We start from the raw sequence: 15053 nt of genomic DNA on the forward strand, positions 1-15053 counted from the left end.
ATAGAGATGGTGCACAAAAGCTATTTTGAATTAATACTGCCTTCAATGCTAAAACAAATTTTTATCTGTGGGCGCTGGTGCTACATTAACTTCATGCGTGTGCTGGTGCCACATAAAAAGCACCCAGTACACTCTGTAAAGTGGTTGGTGTTAGGAAGGGCATCCAGCCGTAGAAACCATACCAAAACAGACAATTGGAGTCAGTGCAGCTCCAGTGAAGCTACCTAACCCATGCCAGCATGGAAAATGGACATTAAATTATAATGATGATGATGATGACTACATATGATACATCCTTAAGTCCATCAAATCCTGCCAAACTCATACCATCATTGACCATGGACCAAACATAATGATGATGATGATGAATGTCGGCTTCACTGAAATCGCTTTTGGTTCTCTTTATATAAAAACAATTTGCAATATTGTATAATGTTTTTATTCCTCTTCTTCAATTTACTCTTTTAGTCTGTAATTAAGTATGAAGTAATTGGATCATCGTAGAATAACAGTGGCTATTTAAAACACAGATGCTATTACAGTCACCTTTGTTATATTTTGTTATAGTACCTGTCTTTCATTGCACATCCATAACCTGGTGGTTTTGATAATCTAGTAAGCAGCAAATTTTTATTTTTGACAGGCTGTAATTCAATTGTCCAGCTTTGTCACATTTTGCTATGTTAGAATATTACATTAAGGATACAAGATATCAAGGAATACTCAATCATATATATATAGGAGATTCTATAGTGTGTATGTATATATATATATATATATATATATATATATATATATATACTATAGAATCTCCCAAAACTAGACACTAATATCCAAGCCTTTCTAAGCCTAATTAGTTTACCTAGAAAGAAAAACCAAACAGTACCAAAGTAAGAGATCCCTACAAGCTATGAATCCACAAATGATTTCCACTTTACAAGAATGAAGGACAACTGGGAATAATGAGACAAACAATCAAGCATAGCATGCATGCATTCCCATCATCAGCTGCCAAACAGATATCACTATGGTTTTGACATCTGAGCAGGACCATTCAATCTGATGGTGTCCATGGTGTTAAAAATATAAATGCTGCCCAGGACTGCACCAACTTGTTACTATAAGTAACAAAATAAGAATAAACAAAAAGTGATGTGTGCATGTGTGTAAATATATATACATACATACATACATACATATATATATATATATATATATATATATATATATATATATATATATATATATATATATATATATATATGACCAATGGTCGAAATGGATTCCTGCCTCCGAAAGGTGAAGAGTTACATTAATCTTTGGCTTCAGAGTCTGACGACATGTCCATGGGGCTAAGCCCTTTGTTGATGCAAAACCAATGGTAACTCTATGACCAGACATAGACATAAATAACACACACACATATATATATATATATAATTTTATACCACACACACATATATATAATGTTATGAATTCCAAGTAAAAATGACTTTCTTTGAATAGATTCTTGTTGAGTATACCGTATGATGGCTTGCACCTTTCCAATCCACTTCTTAACTTTATAACTGCCATTTTGTTATTGAAATGGACATGAATTAACTGCCCTGGCAACTCGTTACCAACCCCTTTATTCTTTATGTGTAAATATGGTAGTTTGGTCAATTCCCTTCTGACACCATATACTTAAATGCAAGCTGGGCATAAAAGCTGTGTATAATGTAGAGCCCGAAGATTGCTTGGAGACACAACACATGTTATAAAAACCTGCCTATCCACATGTAGCTCTTACTTTAGTACAGTGTACTTTGAATGATCTTTCTCTCTCATTGGATGGATTTCTTTCTTTGTTGATCTCACCTTAACAGAAGAGTAAACTATGAATATACAGGAGAGTCATTATTCTTTTATTTGTTTCAGACATTTGACTGTGACCATGCTGAAGTACCACCTTTAGTCGAGCAAATAAACCCCAGGAATTATTCTTTGTAAGCCTAGTACTTATTCTATCGGTCTCTCTTGCTGAACCGCTAAGTGACGGGGACGTAAATACACCAGCATTGGTTGTCAAGTGATGTTGGAGGAACAAACACAGACACACAAACATATACACACACTTATATATGTATATATATATATATATATATATATATATATATATATATATATATATATATATATATATATATATATATATGCAGGTGGCACGTAAAAAACACCCACTACACTCGCGGAGTGGTTGGCGTTAGGAAGGGCATCCAGCCGTAGAAACACTGCCAGATCTGACTGGGCCTGACGAAGCCTTCCAGCTTCACAGACCCCAGTTGACCCGTCCAACCCATGCTAGCATGGAAAGCGGACGCTAAATAATGATGATGATGATGATGATATATATATATACATATATATACAATGGGCTTCTTTCAGTTTCCGTCTACCAAATCCACTCACAAGGCTTTGGTTGGTCCGAGGCTATAGTAGAAGACACTTGCCCAAGGTTCCATGCAATGGGACTGATCCTGGAACCATGTGGTTGGTAAGCAAGCTACTTACCACACAGCCACAAACACACACACTGGTTCTTCTTCAACACCATCAGCATAACTGTTGTCATCATTATTGTTATCTTCGTCATCATCGTCATTGTCATTTAACATCCATTTCCCATGCTGGGAAATGGGTTGGACATTTAACAGGAGCTACACCAGGCTCCAGTCATCTGTTTTGGTTTGGTTTCTACAGCTGGATGTCCTTCTTAATGCCAACCACTTTACAGAGTATACTGGGTGCTTTGTAAGTGGTAACAGCATGGGTGCTTTATACATGGCACCATTGTCAATCGGTTCACTAATTAACCAATAAACTAATTGATTGATTAATTGTTAAGTCAATCTGTCAAGCAGTTAGGTTTTTGAAAGTATTTTCATTGCCATTTGCAAACTCAATGCAATGCCCTCTGGACTCTAGGTTTGCTCAATGAAATATTTTTATTACATATTTCTTAGAAAAAGATGGAAGATCTAGAATGAGATGGGATGGGTGTTCCTGCTTTCAAGAGGGCAAAGAAACAATGCCAAGTATCCAACACCTTATGAGAGAGAGAGAGAGAGAGAGAGAGAGAGAGAGAGAGAGAGAGAGAGAGAGAGAGAGAGAGAGAGAGAGAGAGCTTTCTGTATCTTGTGATGATCATCAGGTATTGAGAATGAAATTAATAGCAATGAATTACCAGCACCTCTTGCAGGAAAGACCACATTAGAGTGGGCTTTTGATATCTTGTCCAGAACCAAAGTTAAACCATGTTATTGAAAGCATTGGCACATGGGACAAAATGCTAAGCAGCATTTCCTCTGTCTTTACTTTTTGAGTTCAAATACCACTGGAGTCAACCTTACATCCTTTGAGGGGTCAATAAAATAAATACCCATATAGCACTGGGTTGATATAATTGACTAACTCAATTCCACAAAATGTCAGGCCTTGTGTCTCTATCAGAAAGGATTATTGTACAACCTTTGCCAGGGTTGGATTAACCCATTAAACAAAATAAGCATGTGCTTAGGGCATCGAGGGAAGAAAGGGGCACCACAGAAATGGTAAATGGTTTACAGCACAAAAGAAATCACTTTAAACTTGCTCAAATAATATTTGCAAAGCCTTGTCTCTACAAAGTATAGAGGCAGAAGTTTTGCATAAAATTAATTTTAATGATATCATCGAACATTTTGTAATTAAAAAAAAAAAATGAAGGAGAAAACCTTTCAAATATAAATAAAGTGGAAGCATACAAAAATAAACATTATTCTCCATCTTTCTGTGAATTTTGTTTCATTTTGAAAAATATAAAATTTATTTCCTGGGTTATTATTGTTTACATTTTGAACCATTTATGTATACTTGAGGGCACCAAAACCTTTTAAGTGCTTAGGGCCTCTATGGGTCTCAATCCAGCCCCAACCTTTGCCTATCTGTTGCAGTAAGCTGAACCCAGTCTTTTAGGCTACAGTTAGATCAAAGTGGGTGAGTAGAGAGAATGTTTTAGTCCTGAACAGATTACGATGCTGGTTAAGTGGATGGTGAGCTATTTCTCTCTTCTTTTCTATTCTAGGCACAAGAGCTGAAATTTTGGGGGAGTGGTCGATTAGATCAACCCAGTATGCAACTGGTACTTAATTTATCAACCCTGAAAGGTAAAAGGCAATATCAACCTCCGCGGAATTTGAATTCAGAACATAAAGACAAACGGAATACCTATTTCTTTACTACCCACAAGGGGCTAAACACAGAGAGGACAAACAAGGACAGACAAATGGATTAAGTCGATTATATCGACCCCAGTGCATAACTGGTACTTATTTAATCGACCCCACAAGGATGAAAGGCAAAGTCGACCTCGGCAGAATTTGAACTCAGAATGTAGCAGTAGACGAAATACCTATTTCTTTACTACCCACAAGGGGCTACATACAGAGGGGACAAACAAGGACGGACAAACGGATTAAGTCGATTACATCGACCCCAGTGCATAACTGGTACTTAATTTATCAACCCCAAAATGATGAAAGGCAAAGTCTACCTTGGCGGAATTTGAACTCAGAACGTAACGACAGACGAAATACCTATTTCTTTACTACTCACAAGGGGCTAAACACAGAGAAGACAAACAAGGACAGACAAACGGATTAAGTTGATTATATGGACCTCAGTGCGTGACTGGTACTTATTTAATCGACCCTGAAAGGATGAAAACAAAGTTGACCTTGGCGGAATTTGAACTCAGAACGTAGCGGCAGACGAAATACCGCTAAGCATTTCACCCGGCGTGCTAACGTTTCTACCAGCTCACTGCCTTAACTATTTGTCTCTTCAGTTGGTAAAGAATAAAATGGTATTTTGTTTCTGACAGAGCACAAGAGCTATTTCGAAGGTGGAAGATAGGACCACTTAAGTCAGTTACAGTATATAACTGGTACTTATTTTGTTGACCCCCCCCCCACCTAATGAAATGGATGGCAAAGTGAATGTCAAGCAGAGAACATGAAGGGGAAAAAACATAGCATTGACATATTCAGTCTGGCTCTTCACTGATGCTGTTCCACATGTGAGCCTGGTGCTTTCTCAATGCTATACTACATGCAACAGCAACATGTGTAGTCCAGTGCTTCTCCAATGCTGTGCTACATGTGACAGCAACATATCTAGTCTGGCATTTCATTGATGCTGTTCCACATGCAATCTCTTTCCTGATGATGTGCCACATGTAACACACGCAGTCCGGCAATTTGCTGACGTTGTTCCACATGTGACAACAGCGTATCTAGTCCAGCACTTTTCCCATGCTGTACCACATGTATACTGGCACTTTCCTGATGATCTGTCACGTGACAACAGTATATCTAATCCGGCGCTTTTCCGATGCTGTAATACATGTAATCCGACACTTTCCCAATGCTGTACCACATGTGACGGTATCATATATAATCCGGCGCTTCCCCGATGTTGTGTCACATGTGACAACAACTTATCTAGTCCGGCGCTTCTCCGATTCTGTACCACACGTGACAGTAAGTCGTGTAATACGGTGCTCTCCCGATGCTGTGCCACATGTGACAGCAACATATGTAGTTCAGCGCTTCACCGATGCTGTACCACATGTGACAGCAACATATATAGTTCGGCGCTTCCCCGATGTTGTGTTACATGTGACAGCAACATATCTAGTCTGGCGCTTTTCCGATTCTATACCACATGTGATAGCAAGTCGCGTAATACGACGCTCTCTCGATGCCGTGCCACATGTGACAGCATCATATGTAGTCCGGCGCTTCACCGATGCTGTACCACATGACTATTTTGACACAGTAAAGACAGAATTACCTCCCCTTACTTCAAATATGGTTGCGTACTCTTCGTCTTATTATTGAACCAACTTTAAAACAATAACAACTATTCCAAACCGTTTCTTTTCCAATCTATCGCACTCATTCCTCCACAATTACTGCTTTTTATCAAAGCTTCATCGTTATTTATTAATTCTAACTTAATTTTTACTTCCCCCTGTGATTTCCAAGTTCGTATAACGGTGGTTAACGACAACAGTCAACAAGAAAAGCAAACGGGAAAATATTTATATAAAAAAAGAATATATATATATATAATATATATATTTATATATAATATATTTAATATATATATATATATATATATATATATAAATATATATAAAATATACACACACATATATATATATAATACATCACAGAAATTACCCACCTCCAACCAAACAATTACTTTTCAACGCTTGCTGCTCGTTCTTCATATTTTACATCTTACATAAAAGAAAGGAAAAAGAACAATCTTTAAGGGGTTACTGTGACAACGTGGCCTTGGTCCTCCTGGAATCTATTTGCCACTGACAAAACGACTCAATGCTGGTCGTTGCCACTCGTCGCTGACATTTTAATTGCAACACACACACCGACCTATCTTCTCGCTTTTCACAACAACCGATGCTTCTGTATTTATTTAAAAGATATCCTTTAAAACAAACAGACAAATAAGCAACGGCAACCGTAACCAAGAGGCTTGGAAATAACCAGAGTTTGGTATTTTCTTACATCAATGGACATCGAGCCGACAAGGAAGGAATATTTCTGAGTGATGGATGTTTGTTAAATTTCCTTTTCTCAGCGCTGGCTAAGAAAAAGGAAATAGTCTACACGATCCCTCCACTCGACAGGTATCTATCTTTTCTTTTCTTTCTTCTTTCAATTAAAAAACAACGAAAACATCCCCCAAAGACATTCTTCTTGAATTCCCAAGATGGTTTGATGTCATCATTTTTATGTTTCATATGCACGGATGTAAATATACGTTCCTATAGATAAATGGAAAATTGATATTGTAAATTATATATTATTTCTTTATTGCCCACAAGGGGCTAAACATAGAGGGAACAAACAAGGACAGACAAAGGGATTAAGTCGATTAGATCGACCCCAGTGCGTAACTGGTACTTAATTTATCGACCCCGAAAGGATGAAAGGCAAAGTCGACCTGGGCGGAATTTGAACTCAGAACGTAACGGCAGACGAAATACCGCTAAGAGTATGGTAAATTATACACACACACATATATATATGGAGATGGACGTGCGTATGTATATATACACACACAACTCTACGGATGTATGTATATTTCCTCTGTCTGTGTATGTAAATAAGGTGGATATTTGTATGTTGATGTCCTTTATTCAAGCGTATATGCAAATATGTTCTTGGAATATGTCTATGGAAGTATGTATTGCTCAGATACAAGCATATTCCAGATCTATGCGTACATGTGTCCGAACTTAATTCGCGCATATATATATAGAGATAGCTAGATAGATATAGTGTGTGTGTTTATATATTTATATTTTGTATGATGTGTGCGTGCACTCCTATGAGGGAAATCAGTGTAAAATCCGCTGTGTTTTTCCTCTCCAGACAATATTTTCCGCAACTAATTGTTTCACTACGTAGACTCAAGTACTTATATCTATCTATCTATCTATCTATCTAACTATCTGTCTATCTACCTATCTCTCTCTCTTTCTCTATCTATCTATCTAAATGCTTATCGAGGCATAACTACTCAAGTGCGTCCCTATATATCTGTACACACACACACACACTTGGTCATCGTTTGAAGATTTAATTAAATGTTTAACGTATTTATTATCTGACAACTCATTGAAATTAATGAAAATTATTGTATAAAAAATTGTAAAATATTGAGAAGGTACTTTCACCCCTCTAATTAGTGCTAAGGGCCTGGGAGTTTTGACCCTTAAAGTTAAACTCCCTTCAAGTCCTAATGTCTTAATTTCTTTATAGATTTTTGTTTATTGGTTTTTAAAAAAAGATCGCTGAGATATGCTGTTTGTCTGTTGTAAGTTTTGCGGTTTTATAATGATGTCAAATGATAAATCTGTTGTTACAGGCGAACAACGCATTTTTATAAAGAATGTTCGCGTAATTTAGTTCACATGTTTATTTCAGTGTCAGTGCGCGCACGCCTCACACACACACACACACACACACACACATACGTATGTGTGTGAGTGTATCTCGGGTGGGTCATTATGCCAATTATATATATATATATATATATATATATATATATAATGTGTTTAGCTATCTATAAAATCTATCTACCATTCCGCCCTCTTTTGGATCCGTTTATCGTTTTTCTTTCCAATGACCTTAGAAGATGGTGTTTATTAAATTACACAGGTGTTTAATTAAAACATTTTCCATATTTAAGATTTCATATCCTATTCTTCATGTTTATCCATCTCTAAAGTGCTGTGTGTGTATATATATATATATATATATATATATATATATATATAGATACGTATTTGACACGATGGTGGCAGTGGTAGTTATTAGCTGCAGGAACTGGACTTATAACAACAAGTATTTTATATTTTGTGTTGATACTTAAACGATGGCCATACAGTGTTTAAATATCAAGCTATGTGAGCCGAAGAAATGGATATTTATGCCCAACTCATCAGCTGATCCTTGTAGTATTGTAACCCTAAGCTTGTATGGCGTGCGAGTGAATTGACCTGGACAAGCTAACAAAGAACCTTTATGTGGTCACTCGACTTGCTAGAAATAGCAGCTAACGGGTTCTACTTCCTTAAAAAGGACGTATTAAATAATGTAGCTCTGCATACTAAATGGACAGATTGGTCACGGTTGGCAGTCTTTTAATTATAGGTTTGCTTGATCAGACAGTGGCGAAAGTAAAGAATATGTACATAGGGTGGTTAGGGTTTTTGTCACGCCGAAAACGGGTGGTGTACGTATTGTTTACCTCCGCCCAGACTGCAGCAAATATTGGATTACCAGTTCATAGGTGTTGATTAAACCTTGGTTAAATCTAAATGGTATCCGTTCGTATATCTGGAAAGTAAAGGTTGATTGTTATATGCATGTTTCCCAAGTTGTCGCGTATGCGGACCTGATATATCCTGAAATGTGAGCTGAAATTGTCACACATCCTAGCCACGGGCAGATTTATCTCTCCTTCGCTTGGTGTTGTGAATTATGGCCATCACCATTTAACGTCCATGTTCCATGCTGGCATGTGTTGGACGGTTCGATAGGTGCTGCTGGTAAACCAGAAGGATGCACCAAACACCAGTGCCTGCTTTGACATGCTTTCTACAGCTTAATAGCTCTTCCTAACGTCAACCACTTTACAGAGTGTATTGGGTGCTTTCTACGTGATAGCTGCACCTGTGTGGTCTCCAAGTATCTTGTAAGGCAAGATCCTCTCATCTGCGCAAGGAGTTCTATTGAAGCCAAAACAAAACAGCTCTTATGAAATAAGATTCTCATATACCGTATTTTAACGTGTATAAGGAGGGTTAATTTGGAAAACGGTTTTGTAAGGGATTATAATACTATCCATTTATAAGAAACTCCTATATTTTTTTAACCTAATTTAAAAAAAAAAGGGTTCCTTATAAAGGCGCAGGAGTGGCTGTGTGGTAAGTAGCTTGCTTACCAACCACATGGTTCTGGGTTCAGTTCCACTGTGTGGCACCTTGGGGAAGTGTCTTCTACTGTAGCCTCTGGCCGACCAAAGCCTTGTGAGTGGATTTGGTAGACAGAAACTGAAAGAAGCCCGTCGTATATATGTGTATATCTATCTATCTATCTATATATATATTTATATGTGTGTGTGTGTCCCCCCGAAATCGCTTGACAACTGATGCTGGTGTGTTTACATACCCGTAACTTAGTAGTTCAGCAAAAGAGACCGATAGAATAAGTACTAGGCTTACAAAGAATAAGTCCTGGGGGCGATTTGCTCAGCTAAAGGTGGTGCTCCATCATGGCCGCAGTCAAATGACTGAAACAAGTAAAAGAGTAAAGAGATAGTATGCACGTTAGAATATGGTATATAAACTGAGGAATGGAATCTTGCAGTTAAATCTGACTTTTAAGGACCCTGCATGACATCCGCGTTCACATAGCTCTCTCCTGGAATACTACAGAAGTGACTCAGTAGTTTCTTAGTTTTTCTTCCACCAGACTTGGAGTTTACAGCTAGGCAGACTGAGCCATTTTGCAAGTTCAGTGTGATGCTGTTGCAAAACTGTGCCATGAATGGGACAATAATCACAGGTTTCTTGGTTGGATTGCCATTACTCTATCCATTTGGACATTTGAATGTTTGGTCTATTTTCCTGTCAACTAATTTTCACTCACAATATTTAAACAAACCTTTACAAAGGCACAGGAGTGGCTATGTGGTAAGTAGCTTGCTTTCCAACCACATGGTTCTGGGTTCAGTGTCACTGTGTGGCACCTTGGGCAAGTGTCTTCTACTATAGCCTTGGGCTGACCACAAAATCGAAATCGCTCAAAAATCAATGGAAATTGTAGTTGTGATACCAGTGCCGGTGGCACGTAAAAGAACCATCCGAACGTGGCTGTTGCCAGCGCTGCCTCGACTGGCCTGTGTCCCAGTGGCATGTAAAAAGCACCCACTACACTCATGGAGTGGTTGGCATTAGGAAGGGCATCCAGCTGTAGAAACACTGCTAGATCAGACTGGGCCTGGTGCAGCCTCCTGGCTTCCCAGACCCCAGTCGAACCGTCCAACCCATGCTAGCATGGAAAGCAGACGTTAAACAATGATGATGATGAAACTGAAAGAATCCTGTTGTATGTGTGTGTGTGGTGTGTGTGTGTCTGTGTTTGTCCCTCACATTATCGCTTGACAACTGATGTTGGTGTGTCTAATTCCCTGTAACTTAGCAGTTCGGTAAGAGAGACCGATAGAATAAGTACTAGGCTTACAAAGTATAAGTCCTGGGGTCGATTTGTTTGACTAAAAGTGGCTGCTGTCAAATGACTGAAACAAATAAAAGAATAAAATGCATGTGGTTGGTTAAAACATGCTGTGATGTAACATGATATTTATTTTGTCAGTACTCTAATGAATGAAAAGTGAGGTCACATGGCTTAGTGGTTAGGGCATGCAGTTTATGATCGTAATGTTGTGAGTTCAATTCCTGGCAGCATGTTGTGTCCTTGAGCAAGACACTTTATTTTGCATTGCTCCTGTCCTCTCAGTTGGGAAATATGTGTTGTAGGGGTAGTTCACAGAGCCAGCCTTGTTATATTCTGTCACACTGAATCTCCCTGAGAACTATGTTAAGGATACGTGTGTCTATGGAGTACTCAGCCACTTGTATGTTGATTTCATGAGCAAGAAACACTTGTTGTTGTAATGGATGGAGTGCCAGATTAATAAAATCCTAAGAAGTGGTAAACACAGAATTGAGAACATGAGAGCCTCATAAGTAGGAGTTGGAACAAAAATCTGACTCCATCTCTGACTCCTGTACTATTGGCACCCCTGACTCTGACTCTGACTCCTCTTTATGTAATTAAGTGATTGTGGTCTACATATCTCATAAAGCATATGCATACACTTGTACTTCGGGTAGGCCTATATGTTATAACTGGTTTATATTAAAGAATAAAGACATTAAAAGTTGGATTCGGTATAGTTTTACCGACTCCGACTCTAGTAACCCCACTTAATTGTTTCTGATTCTGACTCCACAGCCCTGGTTGTAAATGAGCATCATCATTGTCATCACCATCATCATACAAGCGAGGTTGTTTGTTACCTGTCTTCCATGAAAACCATGTCTGGTCATGGGGAAACCTTGCCTCCGTCGGAAACAAGTAAGGGTTGGTGGCAGGAAAGGTAACTCGCCACAGAAACTGTGCTTTTGACAAAGTCATCTGACCCATGCGAGCATGGAAAAGTGGAAGTTAAACCAATGATTTTGATGGTGATGATGATAATGATGTTTGTATATATATCCGACACATGAAGATCATTAGATACTTTACAGAACAAAACACAGTGTTGCTCAAAAAGCAAAAAAAAAAAAAAAAAAAAGGAAAAGAAAGTCAAACAGTCAGCTGGATGCTAATACTTGAGTACCATATCAAACACATCTCGAAAACATAGGGTGTGGTTGACATTTTAAAATTCATTTGTTGATCGAAGGAAACGGAATGATATTATAACCGTTACTTTTGCAAGTTATGGCTGTCATCGACTGCCGTTCTCTGAATTTAAAGGTTATCTTTCACCATTAGTGAGAAGATCCAGTTTAGCTCTGCTTCACTAGGCTTACGAGATAGATAAGATGGTCGTCTCTCGAGGAAACATTTAGAAATGACTCAGAAACAGGGCAACGAGGGGGGTAGTTTGCAGCGCTGGTTATCTGTGGCCTTCTGCTTGTTTCACTCACTGGAAGGTGGCCATGCTGGGACACTGCTCTGAAGGGATTTAGTGGAACAAACGAACCACAGTATTTAGCTATTGCTTTTTTTTTTTGTTCATAAAGTCTGGTACTTATTCTATCAGTCTCTTTTGCTGAACTGCTAAATCACAGGGACATAAACAAACTGACAGTGGTTGTGAAGCAGTGGATGAGACAAACTTAAAAGCATATATACATCATATCTGTTTCGCTCTCTTTCTCTCTCTCCCTCTCTCTCTCTCCCTCTCTCTCTCTCTCTATATATATATATGTATATATATATGTAATCAAAATAAGCAATGGGATATCCAGAGGTAATGCAATACAATCATTTCAAGCAACTCCATTTAATTGAACAATGCAACCATTACATTAATTTAAATGCAGAGCAATCCTCAGTTGCATAATGACAGAATTAAATTAAATTAAAACAGATGGACACATAAGTATAATTTTGCCTAACACCTCCAAGAAGGTAAGGAGATAGACAAAGAACATGCTGTCTTCACTTCATCTTAGAAGCTGCAAAGGTATCAAGAAGAAAGACTTCTTGAGATCTAGCTTGTCATTGTTTTTTGGGGTCAGTTTTAATTTATAGTCTTATTTATCAAATCTTTGTATATCAAAAAACCAGCGTTGGTGTGTTTATGTCCCCGTAACTTTGTGGTTTGCCAAAAGACAGTGATAGAATAAGTATTAGCCTTGCAAAGAATAAATCCTGGGGGGGTTGATTTGTTTGACTAAAGGCGATGCTCCAGCATGGCTACAGTCAAATGACTGAAACAAATAAAAGAATATATATATATATATATATATATATTGTCATCATCATCAATGTCTGTTTTCCATGCTGGCATGGGTTGGACAGCTTGACAGGAACTGGTAAAGTCAGGGATCACACCAGGTCCCATAGCCTGGTTTCTACAGCTGGATGCCTTCCTAATTCCAACAACTTTACAGAGTGTATTGGGTGTGCTTTTTACATGGCACCATCACCAGTGGCACTTTGATTTTAGGATATCAGTTCTGTTGTGGTGGATGGATCTTCTTGAGTACTGCACGGGGCCACATATCTCAGTCCTCTGTCGTCTTTCTAAGGCCTAGCGTCTTGAGATCAGCCTTCAGTACTTTGTCCCATATCTTCCTGGGTCTCCCTCTTCCCCGATTTCCTTCCACTTTAAGTGATATACATATGTGTATTTATGGAGGTCCATCATCTTCCACAATAGCCCTGGTCAGCCCAGAGCTATCTTAGAAGACATTTCCCTAAGGTGCCACGTAATGGGACTGAACCTGAAACCACAGCCTACATAATGGAGATGAATAAAAAAATTATTACTGATACACTTTATTTGGAAAGTTAAAGGAAAAAAACAGAGGAAAACTGTTTTTTATTTTGTTTTAATTGTCGTACATGTGTGTAACAAATTCACGAATAACATGCTCTTGATTGTGTTCAGACATTATTATATCTTTTGTGAGGCCTTAAATCCTCCATCCATCCATCCATCTCTACCCACTATTCCTGCGAAGTAGAGTCCTCGAGAACTTCTTCTACAGCAGGGGTTCTTAACCATTTTTTTTATCTATGGACCCCTTTGATTACTGTTTTATTCTAGTGGATCCCCATAGCAATTCGATGTTTAAAAACTAGTCTTATAGAAACTTCTTTTGAAATTCCTATTTTAATTTTCACACAGATTGAATTATGTAAAATGTTAGAGAAAGAAACCCAGCTGTTTCTTGCAATACATACCAGTACATACAGCTAAAGCAAAAGTTTTTAAGGGGCCCTCAAAAAACTGTTGAGGATTCACAAATTACTATTTTGTTGTGTGGTCCCCCAAAACTTATATAGACCCTCAGGGACTGTATGGACTCCAGTTGAGAACCACTGCTCTGTAGGGTCTTTTTGAAGCAACAATTATTACACTTTCTGGTTGGATTCAAGCATTACCATCTAGTTCTTGGTGTATCTTTAGGTCTCCTGTTGGTTGGCTCAGCTTGAAGAATCTGTCCTGTTGTTCTTTCCTGTGACATTCTAACCACATGTCCTTTGTACTGGAGCTGTGCCCTCGCAATGCCTTGAATTACATTAAAAAAAAGTAAAACTACACAGAGCACCTAAATACCTCTTAAGGGGCACCAGTGTGCCACGGTATGCTGTTTGAGAATTATTGATCCATGATTGATTGAACCTAATTTTTATTGGGCTTTTTGCCAAAGATCTTTGCCTGTGTCATCAGTAGCTGATAGGGATGATCTATAGTCAAGAATGAGCTTATTCAGCTCTCATAGTGTGAAATGTTGCTCATATGTTTAGCCCCGTGTCAGTGCTGACTGAGAAGACTTTTGATCAAAGGCATTCAATCCATGATCACCCAATCTTTGTTGTGTTTTTAGGACTACATTGTCTAATGTGTCTTCTGGTTTTTTTTATTTGTATTTACATTTCTTTTGAAAGATAGTAGGTATTCTTTGGGGGAAATGTAGCTGCTATATCTAGCCGGTCATGTGACGATGTAGAGACTCCCTCATTGGTTTACAGTGTTAAATGCAGTTGCTATTTCTAGCACTCAATGTGACTGTGATTACGTAGAGGCCCCTTCATTGGCTTATTATATTAAATGTAGCTGCTATTTCTAGCAGGTCATGTGACTATGTAGAGACTCCCTCACTGGTTTACAGTGTTAAATGCAGTTGC

The 15053-nt window shown here is 38.3% G+C and overlaps 1 protein-coding gene across 1 annotated transcript in view; it reads left to right on the plus strand.

The window, feature by feature from the left end:
- The first annotated feature begins 1331 nt into the window (after positions 1–1331).
- Positions 1332–15053, plus strand: part of LOC115214898 — a 45847-nt gene continuing 32125 nt past the window's right edge. Inside the window, exons 1-2 of the mRNA XM_029783934.2 lie at positions 1332–1342; positions 6599–6736. The gene's annotated coding sequence lies outside the window, so the exon portion shown is untranslated. The remainder of the gene's footprint in view (positions 1343–6598; positions 6737–15053) is intronic.

Source organism: Octopus sinensis, linkage group LG8 (assembly GCF_006345805.1).
Source record: "Octopus sinensis linkage group LG8, ASM634580v1, whole genome shotgun sequence".
In the NCBI taxonomy this organism is placed as follows: domain Eukaryota; kingdom Metazoa; phylum Mollusca; class Cephalopoda; order Octopoda; family Octopodidae; genus Octopus; species Octopus sinensis.